Source organism: Syngnathoides biaculeatus, chromosome 10, assembly GCF_019802595.1.
Source record: "Syngnathoides biaculeatus isolate LvHL_M chromosome 10, ASM1980259v1, whole genome shotgun sequence".
NCBI lineage: Eukaryota > Metazoa > Chordata > Actinopteri > Syngnathiformes > Syngnathidae > Syngnathoides > Syngnathoides biaculeatus.
The window spans coordinates 12,577,203-12,587,331 of NC_084649.1; the positions used below are offsets into that span (position 1 = coordinate 12,577,203).

A 10,129-nucleotide genomic window follows, 5' to 3' on the forward strand; every position below is an offset into this window, starting at 1 on the left:
ATCTGAATGAATGCTCATTTCCGCGATCATATTGTCCCCCGGCCAAAGCTAATTGAGTTTGACAGCACCGAGAAGGCTTCGGTGGATGCGGACATTGTTCTAGAGGAAAAACTGTCATTACGACGCCCTTCCTCGTGACAGAATGGACCGGGGAGAAATTAACTCCGAGGTCCAGCTTGCCGCTATTGTGCTGGGCCAGAAAGAGTGAGTGGGCTGGAGGACGGGCAGCATCTCACAAGAGGCGGCCGCACAGGCTGGAGAAGGCCTCATTGTTCTACGGGGCAGTTTCAGTTAAGAAGGCACAGAGAATGAATGACCTCCCTGCAGGATCCCCCGCTCCACTTTGTAACATTGCGCTTTCTCGTGTCAAGGTGATGTGTGGACGTACACATCATGCCACATTGTTTGCGTCGACGTCATTCTCCCCGCATGCTCAGCTGTACCTTTTCCTTTAAAACCCTTTAATGATTTCTTCTCCTGCATTCTTGCTGCTCTGTCAGCGGAACACTGCATTCCTCTCGCCGAATAAGTGCTGTCTCACTCCAATTGAGCAGAGTCAATGTGAATGCCAGTGAATGGAGCGGGCTCAATGGGGGAAAATAAACAATTGCGTCGGTCCATGGGTGCAGCGGGGGAGAGCGGATGAGAGGAAGGGAGAAAGGCCTCCCCAATGTGCCAAGATTCCCATGGATACTTACTCTTTGCTCTCTTTAAAGGAAGATCTCGTAAACTTTTTCAACAGAGGATGATTTCGCTTCTTTTTCTCACTTTTTTTTTTTTATTAGAGGACAGAAGGGGTGGTCAGCATCGGGGTGGTTGTTTGACATGCGAGGGTGGGGGTGGGGGGGTCACATACACACGTGCACGCACACACACACAATTTGTTCCTCACTTGTCGTGTGCAACGTTTCAGAAAAAATAGTCCATTGTGTGGGTGTTAAAGGTTCTTGTCTTTGCTGTTTAACCACATCCAAAGTTCCTCCTCCACAATCACGTGCAAAGACAGTCTCGACCACTCTGTGACACTTCACAAGGTCTTTTGCCCGGGAAAACAAAATGTTTACCTAAAGGGGGATTTGATTCATTCCTTGTTGCTGGTTCATCTCCCTCACATGTACACATCAGCAAATCAGTGTCATCTAACATGAGGGCAAAAGTATCACTTAATGAAAAAAAAAAACCCACATGACATACACAGAGTAGTAGTACAGCTGTATAGCACACGTGTATATTCCATCACATCAGAATTATTGTGATGCATATTAACACACATTAATTTTTAGGCGCAATCAATATTTGCTCAATGAAAGTCTGCCATTAACAGTGGAATCATGCATATTTTTGGAAAGAATAAAATAACAGTTTTTGTTTATGCATATATAGTGAAGGAAATAAGTATTTGAACACCCTGCTGTATTGCAAGTTGTCCCACCTACAAATCATGGAGGGTTCTGAAATGTTCATCATAGGTGCATGTCCACTGTGAGAGAGATAATCTAAAAAGAAAAATCCAGAAGTCACAATATATGATTTTTTTCAACGATTTATTTGTGTGATACAGCTGCAAATAAGTATTTGAACACCTGTCTATCAGCTAGAATTCTGACCCTCAAAGACCTGTTAGTCCGCCTTTGAAAGTCCACCTCCACTCCATCTATTATTCTGAATCAGATGCACCTTTGTGAGGTTGTTAGCTGCATAAAGACGCCTGTCCACCTCATACAATCAGTAAGACTCAAACTCGTAACATGGCCAAGACCAAAGAGCTATCCAAAGACACCAGAAACAAAATTGTACAACTCCACACGGCTGGAAATTGCTAAGCAGCTTGGTGAAAAAACATCCACTGTTGGAGCAATCATTAGAAAATGGAAGAAGCTAAACATGACGGTCAAGCTCAATCGGAGTGGAGGCCCATGCAAGATATGACCACATATCGTCAGAAAGGTGAGGAATCAGCCCAGGACTACACGACAATACTTGGACAATGACCTAAAAAGAGCTGGGACCACCGTTTCCAATGTGACTGTTGGTAATACACTAAGACGTCATGGTTTGAAATCATGACGGCACGGAAGGTTCCCCTGCTTAAACCAGCACATGTCAAGGCCGGTTTTAAGTTTGCCAATGACCATTTGGATGATACAGAGGAGTCATGGGAGAATTTTTTGTGATTAGATGAGACCAAAATGGAACGTTTTGGTCATAACTCCACTAACCGTGTTTGGAAGAAGACGAATGATGAGTTCCATCCCAAGAACACCATCGCTATTGTGAAGTGTGGGCTTGGTAGCATCATGCTTTGGGGGTGTTTTTCTGCACATGGCACAGGACGACTGCACTGTATTAAGGAGAGGATGACCGCGGCCATGTATTGTGAGATCTTGGGGAAAAACCTCATTCCCTCAGTCAGAGCATTGAAGATGGGTCGCGGCTGGGTCTTTCAACATGGCAATGGCTCGAAGCACACAGCCAGGAAAACCAAGGAGTGGCTCCGTAAGAATATCGAGGTTCTGGGGTGGCCTAGGCAATCTTTGGAGGGATCTGAAACTGTGATTCTCAGCGACAGCCTAGAAACCTGTCTGATCTAGAGAAGATCTGTGTGGAGGAGTGGGCCAAAATCCCTCCTACAGTGTGTGCAAACCTGGTGAACAACTACAGGAAACGTTTGACCTCTGTAATTGCAAACAAAGGCCACTGTACCAAATAACATTGGTTTCCTCAGGTGTTCAAATACGTATTTCCAGCAGTATCACACAAATAAATTGTTAAAAACAATCATACATTGTGATTTCTGAATTTTTCTTTTCAGATTATCTCTCTCACAGCGGACATGCACCTACGATAAAAATTTCAGACTCCTCCATGATGTCTAAGTGGGAGAACTTGCTATTTGCAGGGTGTTCAAATACTTATTTTCTTCACTGTATTTAGCACCTAAAGACATCCTGAAATTTTGTAATTAAATCAAGAGGTCCTACACTTAAATGGTACTATTCTATTGTACAAATGTATGTACAAATACAAATAAACGAAATAATAGCTTTGATAATCATCATTAAATGTAATCCTTTATGTCGCAAATACTTAAATAAATAACAAATACGTACAAAAAAAAATAATGGAATTTTAGTCCATCAATATTCTACATTTGATCACACGGTGAACGAGAAGTGAGCACGTCCAGCTCACAGTTCTGAGGTTCAGGGAATCCAATCTCGGCTCTGGCTTTCCAGTGTGGCATTTGTTTGTTGTAGCTGTAACTTGTACTCCTGTTTCTGTACATATTCAAGAAACATGCATGCCAGGTTGATTGAAGACTCAAAAATTCTCATTAGCTGTGAAAGTGAGTACGAATGACTGTTTGTATATTTGTGTCCACGGTGCCTCTTGCCTGAAGTTAACATTCACCCTTGACGCCATCATCAGGCATGGCTGAAAATGGTTTTACTACTGAAAGAAATTACACAGTTCGTATGGCTAAATCTAATATGCGCAGTGTCTGCTTCGACTTACTGTAACTTCCAGTGACGAAATATGAAGAGTTATCCGGATAATTTTGGCGCGAGTTTCGTAAATCTGAAAAAAATGCCTATGTCTCGTTTTGAAAACAAACTCTTCATATGTTTCCTTGCTCTACAAAAAGTCAACTCCAACAAAAGCTCTGACTCTCATTTGAATCCAATTTTACTTTGACTTATTTGACAAGCAATTTTAAAGATGATCATTTGAAAACATTTATGTACCAAATCTAATGAGATATTTTGTTATTTATATGAAAGAGGAAGAGGAAAGAGGAAACAACTCTTAGTTAGATGCACCACAGTTCTACAATCTTACAAATTAATGTCATAAACATCCTGTTAAGTAAATAACACTGACAGTGTCAATAAAAACTGAGCAATTGGTAGTTTTGCAGTGACAATTAAAATTAGCCATTCAGAATCTCTTTGTTTTATTGTATATGAGTGTGGAATTACATGTGATATATAAAGTAAGACTAGATTAGAAATTATAATGCATGCAATCAATATATCTTTCATCATTTTCCATTTTCTACAAATTTGTAAAAATACTCCTCATGACATACAGTAAAAGTGTTGTTTGTTTTTCTACAAATTTGTAAAAATACTCCTCATGACATACAGTAAAAGTGTTGTTGTTTTCCGCAGAGTTAATGCTATCATTTGGAATAGACTCGACTTTGGGAGGAGTCCCGTTTTAATTTGAAGCCGACCGGCCTCGGGGGCTAAATGAGGAGCTTTGACAGAAACCAGGACAGGCCTGCTGGTCAGCGGCAACATCAGGTTTGTGTTCGTCAGACGTTTTGACACTCAAATGAGGGTATTACAAACTTGCTGCTTTAACACCGCGGGCAAAGGCTGGCAGGCGTCTTGGGAAAAAAAAATTTAAAAAATCTGCCTGATTCAAATAAAGTATGACTCTAAGGACTAAGCTTTATTTTTTCATTTTTTTAGGATAATTTAAAAGAGGCCTCATGCACATCAAGATTTATGAAATACAGTATTATGCCTTTACAAAAATTAAAATATTTTATTTCATCAGTGATATTAATTTAAAAGTTGTTTATTATTGTGCTTATTGTTTGACTGTACTGCATCATACTGAGATCTTTTAGTAATGTTTTGAACTGTGATTAGTCTAAAACCTATAAAACAGGACATTTCTTTATGTTGGCTATATGGACCTCCATAGAGTGACTCTAACGTGGTTTTTGTATAATAGTGTTAATTTCATTTTAAAAAAACATCTTGGTTTTGTCATACGAGTGTCCAGAAAAGGCCCCTCTGACAGCAACTTGTGTTTGACCCAGTTTTTTCCCAGCTTTATCCATATTTGGCCTTACCACCGATTGGACCCACTTCCAAGGGCGCCCGTTTGTTATGTTGACAGCGCTGGTTCCGGAGGGCAGAGGGAGGCCAAGGTGTTCGCCAGCGACCTACCACGGAATTCGAATGACCTGATTTCAGGGTTCTCGGCAAAAAACACGTCTGAAATGTGTGGACCATTTTAATTCATATTTCACCTTTACTCTAGAGCCAATATATCATCATAAATACTAGAAAAAGTTGGTCTAGCAAAATATGAGATCTTTAACTGATCCTCTTTCTTACAAATCTTGGAAGGCAGAGAACTTTCTTTAGCTTAACTAGGACCAGACTCAGCTTGAGTCAGCAGTACGAGGCCCAGGGAGAAAAATTCAAACTAAAATACAAACTATCTCTAAATCTCTCAACCCAAGTGAGAGCCTGGGTGGTATTTTGACCCTGAGCTCAATTTTATCTCACACATCAAACAAAAGTCTTTTTATCACTCGAAGAATATACCCAGACAGGCAGACACAGAGACGCTAATGCACACTTTTATCAATAATCGGATCCATTACTGGAAGCCTTGCTTTCTGATCTTCCTGAAAAGAGCATTTCATGCATACAATTACGACAGAATTTGGCGACGTGTCCCGACGAAGACCAGAAAGCGGGAACATGTTACAGCAGTTTTAAAATCAATCAACCGAATGTGTTTCAGGATCAATTTTAACATTTTTTGACTGCCGTTTAAATGTCTTGATGCTGTTGGTTCTTTCCATCCCTCAGAGCCCCTTTTGAGCGGTGTGATCCTCTGACTGCGGCCTTTTGAGCATTTCAAGTCAGGACACGAACTCACGGCGAAACATGATTCCATTTTTACGGGTCCTGTTTGTGGAACAGACTGCGAGAGACCCTCAGGGCTACAGTGACTGTTCTTGTTTTTAAGAACTGACAATTGACTCTTAATTGAGCTTTTCACTAAACATTTACTTTTTTTACTTTTTTTCAGGCGGGACGGTGACTCAACTGGTAAAGCGTTGGCCTCACAGTTCTGAGATCCCAGATCTCCGGGTACTATGGTTTCCTCCTACATCCCAAAAACATGAATTAATTGACATAAATTCTTGCAAAACTAATAACATTAAGCTGGAATGATCAAAACAAAAAAAAAACCTACAAATATTGAAGCTGAAATAAACAAAGCATAGTAAATAACAGAGCAAAACACATAACAAAGGGAAGTAAAAATAGAAGCTAAAATGAATAAAAGTCGATCCATCCATTTTCTTAGCTGCTTGTCCCCACGAGGGTCACAGGGAGTGCTGGAGCGTATCCCAGCTCTCAACAGGCAGGAGGTGCGTGCATGCTGAACTCTTTGCCAGCCAATCGCAGGGCACATGGAGGAAAACAACCCGTCACACTCACAATCACACCTAAGGGCAATTTAGAGTGCAACATGCAAACTCCACACAGGCGGGGCTGGGATCGAAGCTGGGTCTTCAGAACTGTGAGGCAAACGCTTTACCAGCTGATCCACCGTGCCGCCCCAGCATCACATGATTTAAGAAATTAGTAAACTGAGTTACGAGCTCAGTCACGGAACAAATTAAACTCCTTAGTGCTGTACTGTGGTTCTCCTCCTACCTGAATGGTTGGTGGAAAGTGAAGATCTGAACCGGGACATCTTTTGGTGACTTGGTACTCCTTTTGCTTCTGAGCTGTTCAAATTAGGAGCTGTTTTGGGTCACAAGGTCAGAAGACAGGCTCAGGAACACCTGGGGGACAGAGTTCATCGCTCTGAGAGCCGTTAGGACCCGAGGGGCTCAAGGGCACTCCAACAGGAGGCGATCGGTGACATGATGACGACATGCTGTTGTGTGATAAAAAGGGGAGTGTGCCTGAGCAGGATTCCGGTATTTGTTGATTCTTGTTTTAAGAGAAGCGAGCAAAAGGAGGTCCAGAGGTAGGCTTGATGAATGTTTGGATGGCGGCGTTTTGATAGGGGTAATTTTGACCTGACGGGGGCCAGGCTCTCTCATGAATCAAAATGTGTCAGCCCGGCGCTGGAGATGGAGGAGCGCTCATTGTGGCGCTGACACCCAAGTGAGGGGCCGAGGCTGCTGGGGGTCAAGTGTGACACCTCATTAGGACGGTGTTGATTTAGTGCGGCCGCGGCGCAACAGAGCTCCTCCTATGGGGTATACGGTGAGAGAGGGGGTGGGGAACAGCGAGCATTGGACAGAGAATGGGGGCCTGTACTGCTCCTCACGAATGAGGCCCGTCATCGGACAGCTTGCAAATGACCCACCTATGCTGCACAAGCCGCCCACGCTGCCCAGCCCCCACTTCTTACACCCCCCCCCCCTCACCCCCGCTCCGTATACCTTTCGAGCATTTCCTTCACAATAACAAACCGGGTTAATATCCTTGATTTCTGTTTGTTATTGTTGTTGGTGTGTTACATGGACCCACACCTGGTCAGCCCCCTCCCCGCACACCCCGCCCCCCACGCCCAAACCACCACCACCCGAAATGAGCCCAAGAGCCCCTGACCTGACAGCATAATTCCAACCTTTCACCTTTGATCTTTCGATTTGAAATTGTTTTCTACAACGTCAAGATGATTTCTGACAAGCTGCAGTTGTTCTCACTGGTCTGAAGCGTGAGGCACTTGATTAAAATGTTGTCTTGCAAATACAAAAAGGCTACTTTTTACAAGTTTAACACATGAAATGAAATGTAGGGAATGTAATACAATAAGGCTAAAATTAACACACAATTGTTCAATGGTTTGTGTACAATTTTAAGTATATTGCAAGAAAACCATTTTTTTCCCCTCCTTGTTTTTCGTTCGTTCACATTGGTCAACTGGAATTGACATGGCAACAATACTAAAAAAAACATTCTTTGACGTTCAAACTGTTTTGGTGTTTTATTGTTTAATGCAAGATTATTTTATATCTTGTCGTTGTCTTTTATTTGTGTGCAGCACTTTATGAATAAAGTTGAGTTGAGTTAATTTGCGGCAGTAAAAGGAAGCAATTCCCTTCCCTGTACTTATTTTGGCCCCAACATAAATTTGGACTCTTAATGTGGCAGATTCATTTGAAGCTATTTATTTTTGGATTCATTATTACTTATCAGTACTTAATTAGTACTGCTGTTTTATAGAGCAATATGACATTTTTGCTTCATATCTGCAAATTAATTCTGATTAGTCATTGAATATCTGTTTTTTGTGGGACAAGAAAAAAGAAGTACCATATAAACTTTGACTTTGCATTATCTGTTCATACATTGTGAATTACTCGAACTTGAGAACAATTATAACAAACTTATAATCACATAAAGAACTACTACAAGTATACATAGAACTTAATCAAAGTTATTTAAATATCAGCATTGATGTTGCTTTCAACAGGAAAACAAACATCATAGCAATGAATCACACTTATTCTTTTAGAACAGGCTATTTATTCAGTAATCATTTTTAATTACCCATAAAGTGGAAGAGTATTTTCATTACCAAAATAATAATAAGATCAATGGCTACACTGATATGGTATGTTCACCAAATATTTGAGGCTTTCCTCCTCTTTCTACAAAAGGGACTTAAACCAATTATGCATACATAAATCTAAGATGATATAAGCCACTGAGAAAACATTAATGATGTAAGATTTTTTATCCAGAGAAAAAGTGATGTGAAATGTAGAAAAGGGGCCACACCATCAACAAAAGGGAATATGTTCAATTGTGAAAGAACATTGGGAAAAAGATAAGAGAAAATGAGAAACACTTGCAGCTAGACATGGACTAAAAAAGGGTTAAACATGCATTAATTTGCCACAAGAAAAGAATGTTTGATTTGTAAATAGCAAGCCACTAAGAAATTGTCTGACGAGTTAAAGAATTTTATGCAAACCTAAAAGGTTGACTTTCAACAAAATGATTACTGGAAAGCCAGAAGCAGACCCAATTCCATGTATTCTGAAAATAGAGGTTGAAAATGCTATCACTTCCCCAAAGGCCAGAAGAGCTTGTGGTCTGGGTACAATTTCTGTTAAAATGCTTAAAGAGGAAATCCAGTGCCTTGCATGAACAATGTATCCAATAGGTCATGTAATATTTACCCTATTTTGTCAATGTGATGTTAAATCGTCTCTCATTTAATAGTGCTTTGAGAAGATTTTTATCAACAATTACGAATTTTCAAGGGTACTGCCATTTTTGCGAGTCACATGACCAACGTGCGCAGATGTGACGTGTTACGTGCCGCAACAAAGGGTCGATTACATGGGACACCATTTATGCCCAGCGCCGATTTCTCATATTTATCTTCATCTGATGAAGAAATAGCAGTATCGGTTGGTCGGGAAGACGGAGGAATACTTCCATACAGATTTGAACCTGTGGCTGTAAATGTTGAAAATTTGGATGGTCCTTCGGGAGGAATGACGCGGAGTCTGATGAGCGAGCTCCGGCAGCGGGCCGTAAGCCGAGCTTCCAGGGGGCGGAGGCCGTTAGCCCCGGATCCCGAAGCTAAGCTAAAGATCTCCGCCGCCGCCGAAGCTAGGCTAAAGGCCTCTGCTGCCGCCGAAGGTGGGTCGCGAGCCGAGCTTCAATGTCCGGGGGAGGCTGTTAGCTGAGCTTCCGTGGCGGTGGAGGCCTTTAGCCGAGCTTTGACGGCGGCGTTTAGCCAAGCTTCGGTGGTGGCGGAGGCCTTTAGCCTAGCTTTGGCGTAATTGTTGATAAAAAAATCTTCTCAAAACACTCTTAAATGAGAGAGGATTTAACATCACATTGTCAAAAAAGGGTACATATTACATGACCTATTGGATACACTGTTCATGCAAAGCACTGAATTTCCCCTTTAAATCAGGCGTCATGTTGGAGAAACTGGTTGGAGATTTGGCCTCGCCGTTCTGAGGACTGGGGTTCAACTCCCAGCCCCGCCTGTGTGCCCTTTGCATGTTCTCCTGTTCCATGCGTGGGTTTTCCTCCCACATCCTAAAAACATGCATTCAGCGGAGACTCTAAATTATCCGTAAGTGTGATTGTGGGTGCGACTGTTGTCTGTCTTTATGTGCCCTGTGATTGGCGCTGGCAACCAGTTCAGGGTGTTCCTGCCCAATGACAGCTGGGATTGGATACGGCACTCCCGTGATCCTCGTGAGGATAAGCGACTTAGAAAATGGATGGATGGATGGTCACATTAATTGATCAATCTCACCGTGACAAGATGAATCATGAATGCTCACAGTCCACTTTTGTTGCCTTTGAGATTTGACTCATTA

General features: G+C 41.9%; 1 long non-coding RNA gene across 1 annotated transcript; it reads left to right on the forward strand.

Moving 5' to 3' along the window:
* Nucleotides 1–2,889: 2,889 nt before the first annotated feature.
* LOC133507535 (uncharacterized) lies at nucleotides 2,890–7,815 on the forward strand. The gene is made up of 3 exons (XR_009796839.1): nucleotides 2,890–4,307; nucleotides 4,835–5,019; nucleotides 5,619–7,815. It is a non-coding gene; the product is annotated as an uncharacterized LOC133507535 (long non-coding RNA).
* Nucleotides 7,816–10,129: the final 2,314 nt, after the last annotated feature.